This window comes from Schistocerca serialis, chromosome 4, assembly GCF_023864345.2.
Source record: "Schistocerca serialis cubense isolate TAMUIC-IGC-003099 chromosome 4, iqSchSeri2.2, whole genome shotgun sequence".
Classification (NCBI taxonomy): Eukaryota; Metazoa; Arthropoda; class Insecta; order Orthoptera; family Acrididae; genus Schistocerca; species Schistocerca serialis.
In genome coordinates this window covers 416,950,541-416,959,140 of record NC_064641.1, presented here as the reverse complement: position 1 = coordinate 416,959,140, position 8,600 = coordinate 416,950,541, and the positions used below count along the sequence as shown (strand labels likewise).

General features: G+C 47.1%; 1 long non-coding RNA gene across 1 annotated transcript in view; it reads left to right on the top strand.

Annotated features, from left to right (window-relative positions):
- Positions 1-391: 391 nt before the first annotated feature.
- The window catches only part of LOC126474992 (uncharacterized), a 12,388-nt gene continuing 4,179 nt past the window's right edge, over positions 392-8,600 (top strand). Inside the window, exon 1 of the long non-coding RNA XR_007586629.1 lies at positions 392-507. This is a non-coding gene — a long non-coding RNA (uncharacterized LOC126474992). The remainder of the gene's footprint in view (positions 508-8,600) is intronic.

Below are 8,600 nucleotides of genomic sequence, written 5' to 3'. Positions count from 1 at the left end.
AGGTGCTGTGGAAGCTGGGATGGCACCTTCAGCGGAAGGGCCACCACATTTGTTTACTTGTCTGCTGCCCCCAATTTAAGTGGGATAATGCGAGGGGGGGCTGGCAACCCCCCCAAGCCCCTGGTGCGGTCTTCCACTCTGCGAAAATCAGCGGGCCCACGAGAAGGGGAGAAGACCGCAGGAGAGGAGAGGCTACGAGGGCTAGGCCCATGTATTGCGCATCACTCTCCCTGTAACTACAGCCCAAGGAAGGCACCTCGCAGCAGCAGCACGACTACATCAAGACCGCACTTCGAAAAGCCAAGTCCAGATGCAGCCACACCACCGCCGACAGTCATAGTTACTCCCGCCGTTTACCCGCACTTGCTTAAATTTCTTCTTCTCGTTCGTTATCGGAATTAACCAGACAAATCGCTCCACCAACTAAGAACGGCCATGCACCACCACCCACCGAATCAAGAAAGAGCTATCAATCTGTCAATCCTTCCGGTGTCCGGGCCTGGTGAGGTTTCCCGTGTTGAGTCAAATTAAGACGCAGGCTCCACTTCTGGCGGTGCCCTTCCATCAATTCCTTTAAATTTCAGCTTTGCAACCATACTTTCCCCGGAACCCAAAAGCTTTGGTTTCCCGGAGGCTGCCCGCCGAGTCATCGGAGGAACTGCGGCGGATCGCTGGCTGGCATCGTTTATGGTTAGAACTAGGGCGGTATCTGATCGCCTTCGAACCTCTAACTTTCGTTCTTGATTAATGAAAACATACTTGGCAAATGCTTTCGCTTCTGTTCGTCTTGCGACGATCCAAGAATTTCACCTCTAACGTCGCAATACGAATGCCCCCGCCTGTCCCTATTAATCATTACCTCGGGTTCCGAAAACCAACAAAATAGAACCGAGGTCCTATTCCATTATTCCATGCACACAGTATTCAGGCGGGCTTGCCTGCTTTAAGCACTCTAATTTGTTCAAAGTAAACGTGCCGGCCCACCGAGACACTGAATAAAGAGCACCCTGGTAGGATTTCAACGGGGTCTGCCTCGGGATGCACGAGCACGCACGAGGCGGTCGCACGCCTTCGGCTCGCCCCACGGGCAGGACGTCCCACGATACATGCCAGTTAAACACCGATGGGCGGTGAACCAACAGCGTGGGACACAAATCCAACTACGAGCTTTTTAACCGCAACAACTTTAATATACGCTATTGGAGCTGGAATTACCGCGGCTGCTGGCACCAGACTTGCCCTCCAATAGATACTCGTTAAAGGATTTAAAGTGTACTCATTCCGATTACGGGGCCTCGGATGAGTCCCGTATCGTTATTTTTCGTCACTACCTCCCCGTGCCAGGAGTGGGTAATTTGCGCGCCTGCTGCCTTCCTTGGATGTGGTAGCCGTTTCTCAGGCTCCCTCTCCGGAATCGAACCCTGATCCCCCGTTACCCGTTACAACCATGGTAGGCGTCCTAAGTACTTGGTCAGGTTCGAGAGAGGCGCAATCACCCGGAGTTATGCGAGTAGACGCTTTAGGTGCGACCACCCGTGCTCCCAACTGAGCTTGCCGCTGCCGACACAAGCCCGGGAGCGTGCTGTCGTGGCATTGCCGGCGGGAGACAACACGCGCCACCTACGGTGAACGGCAGCTCCAACGCCAGCGCCACAGAAGGACAAAAGCCCCACTTGGGTGCCGAAGCGAACTCTCCCAGCACAGCGCACGCGCCAACACGTCCGCACAGCTGCGATACAAACCACCTGCGAGAACCGCTGGGGCGACCGAGCAGCAGACGGCGTCGCGGCGCCGAGCGCCGGGCGGCGGCGCATCCTCAGCGCACACAGCCCTCAATTGGACCAGCACACTGCAGATGGCCACCGCGCTTCGCACTGGGCATGCGAGGACCTACTTTGGCCGCACGGCGCCGCGCGCAGGGTGCGCCGGCGCGCAGCTGCGCCGCCTGCCGCGTCCGTCGGCCGGCGCGCCTGCCACTGGCCGCCCCCACCAGCCGGCTGTAGCGCGTCCGCCCACGCAGCGCGCTGCCAGCACGCCAGGCGGCCCCCCCTCACCGGCGGGGGACGGTCCCACCCAGCCACCGCCGCGTATCGCATCACACCCAGATGCCATTCACGTTCGTGGGCATGGTGGGTATCGCTGAAACAACCGGTTAATAGCTCAACCGATCGTCGCCATCACTGATTCACCTCTAGCGAGAACAACCGCACCACAACGGGTTACCAGTTGTTCATTTGCGTAACGTCACCAGCAAACGTAGACGTCCATCGCCATTTGCAACTACAACGAGTATTGCATGCCTGTGTGTGTGTGTGTGTGTGTGTGTGTGTGTGTGTGTGTGTGTGTGTGTCTTGTGTGTGTGTGTGTGTGTGTGTGCGTGTGTGTGTGTGTGTGTGTGTGTGTGTCAGGTTTCACAACACACTACGTCTGCCCACATACACGCAACAAACTATATTGCGTCGGTTGCGGTTAGGCAACACTACACTAATTTAACGAGTCGCATAACAATTACAGAGCAGGTTAAGGCGCAACGTGCGTCAGGTTAAGGAACAATATGGGTTAGGTTAAGGGGCAACATGGGTTAGGTTAAGGCACAACATGGGTTAGGTTAAGGCACAATGTAGGTTAGGTTAAGGCACAATGTAGGTTAGGTTAAGGCACAACATGGGTTAGGTTAAGGCACAACATGGGTTAGGTTAAGGCACAATGTGGGTTAGGTTAAGGCACAATGTGGGTTAGGTTAAGGCACAACATGGGTTAGGTTGAGGCACAACATGGGTTTGGTTAAGGCACAACATGGGTTAGGTTAAGGCACAACATGGGTTAGGTTAAGGCACAATGTAGGTTAGGTTAAGGCACAATGTAGGTTAGGTTAAGGCACAATATAGGTTAGGTTAAGGCACAATATAGGTTAGGTTAAGGCACAATATAGGTTAGGTTAAGGCACAATATAGGTTAGGTTAAGGCACAATATAGGTTAGGTTAAGGCACAATGTAGGTTAGGTTAAGGCACAATGTAGGTTAGGTTAAGGCACAACATGGGTTAGGTTAAGGCACAACATGGGTTAGGTTAAGGCACAACATGGGTTAGGTTAAGGCACAATGTGGGTTAGGTTAAGGCACAACATGGGTTATATTAAGGCACAACATGGGTTAGGTTAAGGCACAACATGAGTTAGGTTAAGGCACAATGTAGGTTAGGTTAAGGCACAATATAGGTTAGGTTAAGGCACAATATAGGTTACGTTAAGGCACAATATAGGTTAGGTTAAGGCACAATATAGGTTACGTTAAGGCACAATATAGGTTAGGTTAAGGCACAATATAGGTTAGGTTAAGGCACAACGTAGGTTAGGGTAAGGCGCAACATAGGTTAGGTTAAGGCACAACATAGGTTAGGTTAAGGCGCAATATAGGTTAGGTTAAGGCACAATGTAGGTTAGGTTAAGGCACAATGTAGGTTAGGTTAAGGCACAATATAGGTTAGGTTAAGGTACGATATAGGTTAGGTTAAGGTACGATATAGCTTAGGTTAAGGTACAATATTGCTTAGGTTAAGGTACAATATAGCTTAGGTTCAGATACACATTTTTGTAAGGAAAGGTGTATTTGGGGTGGGGGCGGCAGGTACGTTGATAGTGATTATCGTAAGTGGATGCCTGCGGCATCATCCAATTTGTCACGTCAGGATGCACTTTTGGCTCATGACAGGCGGCGCTCCGATTCCATGGTTGTGGCAGACCTGTGTCTTTCATTCCTGCCATTGTTTGTGTGCTGTGACAGGAGGAAGTATTGTGATGTTGGGTGCACCCCTGTCTAGGACATGTGTGGGTGTTTGTGGCTTAGCTGAGCAATGGCGGGTGTCGGAAGGGTGGGATATTCTGTTTTCTGGGTGGACCTCCCAGTCTGGTTATGATAGTGTGGATTGTGTAATGTGGCGGAGAGGATGCACTGGATGTTCTTCCATGCTGGTGGTTAGATATTGTGTGTGTGCCTGTTACAGGCAGAGAGTAGTGTGTGATAAGAGTGTCTGGCTGACGTGTGGTTCTCATTGTGTGCAGAGTCTTTCAGCACATATAGGGACGGTTGTATATATTATCTGTATTCTGATGGCTCTGCATCTATTACTAATCAGTGCCATGTATACGGTTACTCTGTCTCCAGTCGAAACTGTTCTATCTCTGTACATTAGTGACACTGTGGCTCCACTATGTTGCTACCCCTGTCGGCCGTTTCCCCCAGTGTATGGCAAATGATTATCAGCAATCAGTCTATTAGTCAATACCGGTAGTGTGACGATTTTAAATGTCCGGGATGGGGGAAGCTACACCCTTCCCGTGGGTCAGGGCCTAGAAAGGCACTTCCCACGCAGGAGGCTCGGACTGTCATTACTCTTTCGAGAAGTATATTTGCCCAACGTTTTTTGCGACTGCGAGTGCAACGCCCACGGGTACCGACATGGATGGGGCGCTTCCTAGCTGATCGCTCAGCATCGGAGAAATATATTTGCCCAACGTTTTTTGCGACTGCGAGTGCAACGCCCACGGGTACCGACATGGATGGGGCGCTTCCTAGCTGATCGCTCCGCATGGGAATCCGTACAGTGAGCAATGCGATCGCGTCTGTAGCTTGTACGTGGTACAGCTCGCAGCTCATGTATAGGGACAATTTTTTTTTTTTTTTTTTACAAATTTATTCTACATTATATGGTCCATCCCTTAGACATAAATGGACCTTACAATCTCTAATACATTGTTATTTCTAATACTATTTTACAATGGTTAATCTATCTCATATTTTATGTTTTTGTACAACATTTTTTAACAGAACTTCTGTATTTACTAATTTATATGTATCTGTTATTAATTTCTACATTTCAAACTTACAAGTTTTCTACTAGGTTTTTACAAGTTCACAATGTTAGGTTTCTACAAGTTCACAATTATCTGTTTGCTACTTCTACTTTTATGTTAGTTATATGTTGCAATTTATTCGGCCTACTTAGCCCTACTGGCCATTCCAGTAGGTTACCATCCTTAGGGACGTGGACCCGGGCCGCTACTGTCTGCTAACCACTGCCTTTTTCTATTTTTTTTTCATTACACCCATCACCAATTTCCCAACACCGCATCTACTCTACGTATAGCGCTCCTACTACTTTTCTACATATTTGAGCGCTATCTACTAGACTATTCTACTGTCTTCCGTTGACTAGACTGGAGCGGAGGAACCCTCTTCTTGGTGGGACTATCCAGCTCGCAGTGTCCGGCCTGACCTGAGGTGGCCGGTACGGTCCATCCTGGAAGGCGGCCGGCCCAGCGCGACGGCGGCCCCACCATTCTTCTTCCATTGCTCCGAGTTCCCTTCCAAGGAAGGGAAGGGAAGGGAGCGTCCAACTCTCTTCCTCTCCTCCTACTCCATCTTCTTTTCTGTCCAGTAGGCACCAGGGGCTTTGCGGGCCATGTCCCCTAGTGCTTGTCATAGTCGAGCTATTCTTATAGTACTATATATTATACATTTGTAAAGCTACTTTTGATATTTTTGTAGTTATTTTGTCTAATATTTGTACTTTCTCTTCATCCCATATTATTTCCCGTATAGTGTTGGTGTTTAGTCTGTACCTTTCCTCTTGAACTTCTCTAGTGAGAGTGGTGCACTCTAATACGACATGTTCTGGGGTGCCTACCTGGACCCCACATTCACACTCTTCTGTCTCCTTTTTCCCTATCCTGTGTAAGTACACAGGGTAGGGTCCATGCCCTGTGAGGAAATGTATTAGACCGTGACTTGGTTGGAATTTTTTATATTTTAATCTTTCTTTTATATTCGGAAAAATTTCGTAGACCCTTCTTGCTGTTTGAGAGTTATCCCATTGTTGTTGCCATATGCTTATTGTTTCATCTCTTATTTCTTTTTTATTTCCCAAATGTTTCCCCGTTATTTCCCTAATTTTGTCAAAATTACCCTTCTTTAACCAATAATTGGCTGCTTTCTGTCTTATTAGTAAGTCTAATGGGCAAAGACCCATTATGACTAGTAACCCATCTTTCGGTGTTGTTCCAAATGCCCCTATAGATCGTAGTAGTATATTTCTCTGTATTCTCCTCACAGCCATGGAAGGCTTCAGAAGGCGCAACCTGTGGGCCCATAAACTTGACCCATATCCCATCATCGACACTAGCAAGCTGCCATGGTATAGTTTGATGACATTTGGTGGTAAATGAAATCGTTGCTGTCCTATTCTTATTAGCTTGTGCATTATCGATAATGTTTTCCCTCCTACTTGGTCGATGTGGGTCTTGAAGTTCCATCCTTGATCCAGGTAGACACCCAGATATTTACTTATGTTTTTCCTTACTACGTTTGCGTTGTCGATCCTGATTGACGGATCCCTTAACATTTTCCCTTTCAAGAGCATATAGTTAGATTTTTGTGGCGCAATTGCCATCTTGGAATTTCGACACCAGGTAGTTAGAATTTTCATTATTTCTCTACTTCGTCCTTCTAGTTGTTGTCGGCTGTTTCCATGCGTTAGAATTAGCAGGTCGTCCGCGTATGCAACGGCCCCCAATACTGATGCTTCCTGCTGCAGGGAGTGCAGCAACGGCTCCATATTTATGTCCCAAAATATGGGGCCGCAAACTGATCCCTGTGGACATCCTTTAGAGATGTTCTTAGTCAGAACCGCATTCGGAGACGTCATCTGTACCACCCGGTCTCTACAGTAGCTCTTGAAACATTTGTATAGTGCTGCCGGACACTGCATTTCCTGCAAGCAGGTAAACAGCGCCGGCCACCACAAATTGTCAAACGCCCCTGAGATGTCCACCATTACTCCTAGAACATATGTACAAGTCGACGAGCTGACAAGTTCGGCCGCCGTGTTGATGGCGTCCTCCGTCGATTTTCCACGGCGGAATCCGAACTGCCACTCGTGCATCCCTGCCATTTCCCGATGACCGGTCAGTCTCGCACAGAGCAATTTTTCTAGGGCTTTGCCCATGGTATCTAGCAGACATATTGGCCTATATGCTTTACATTCCATTGGATCCTTATCTGGCTTCCTAAGTATTATTACTTCCGCTCTTTTCCATCTTAGTGGAAAAGTGCCTCTTTCCAAACATTTATTGTAAAGACTTGCCAATATTGGAGCTATTTTTTCTTTTATTGCCTGAAGAACCTCGACCGTAACCCTGTCGGTTCCGGGAGATTTCCCTCTTTTTAAGTTTGATATCACTTCTACCACCTCCTGCGGTGAGAAGGGGTAGACTATTATGTTGTTATTATATTCTCTTTGTGCTCTCTCTCTTATAGCTGCCTGCTCCGGTGTGTCCTCAGTGGGATCATCATCCGGTAGCAGGGCTTGGAGGAGCACCGTTATTGTCTCTTGTCTGGTTGTGGTCGTTCTGTTTTCATTTGGTATTCTTATAGATGATAGGACTGTTGGGGCTCTTATTTTTTCCCTTACTAGCTTATATGGCTTTCCCCAGGGATCCATTGCTAAGTTATTTCTTACGAAATTTTCCCAACTTCTTTTCCTCACTTCTATGATTTCTCCTCTATATCTCTCCCTGTATTGCCTGTATATGTTTAGTCTATATTCTCTATCTTGTGGGTTGAATGTGCGCTGATACCTGCGTCTTGCCCTGCGCGTAGCCTGACGTAGGTCACTTAGTTCTGGAGTCCATGGTGCTGGGTGCACGCTTTGGACTCTGCTTCTCTTTGGTACGACTGCGTCAATTACCTCCTTTACGCTATTAACTATCTGCTCCGCTATCTCATCAATCTCGAGATCCTCATCCAGCTCCGGCGGGCTATACTCCCGGGAGAGTCTTTCCCAGTCTACTTTTTTGTAGTCGTATTCTGAAAGCCATTCCTGTGGCACTACCCTCTGTTCTGCTTTTAGTATATATTTGATTACATTGTGATCACTAGTTGTTGCATTCTCCAGTACCTCCCAATTATCTATTTTGTTGTTAGCCCTATTATTCGCCAGTGTTACATCAATGTTTGTTTTTGCCCCTGCTCTATTTGAATATGTAGGTATCTCACTAGGTGTATTTATTACATCTAGATTTAATTCACTTATTACATCTTCTAATTTTTGACCTTTTTCATCTTGTTCTCCGCTATGCCACAGGAATGACTTTGCATTTGCATCCATTGCAATTATTACTTGATAGCCCTGTAATGTTCTGCATATTACTTTTAATTGTTCTAAATACATAGTTATCGGTTCTCTGTACTGACAATAAATTGATACCAAATACCATTTTGTGTTAGTGGCTTGTACTTCAATTGTTACAATATGCTCATTTGTGAATTGATTTAATACTATTGTTTTTATATTTCTATTTAGAATCACTATTGCAGACATCGGTCTGTCTCCTTTCATAATTACTTGTGCTGTAGCTATCATTCCTGGGATTTTACCCTCCCGGGAGTACGGTTCTTGCATGCATAATATATCAGCTTTGTGTTCTTCCGCTAGTTTGCGTAATTCATAGTTTACGTGTGCACTTTTCATTGCATTTATTTGGAGAACTCTGAGATCCATTATGGGTGATATGTATGGAAATGATGTGCTGGCCATTCTTTGT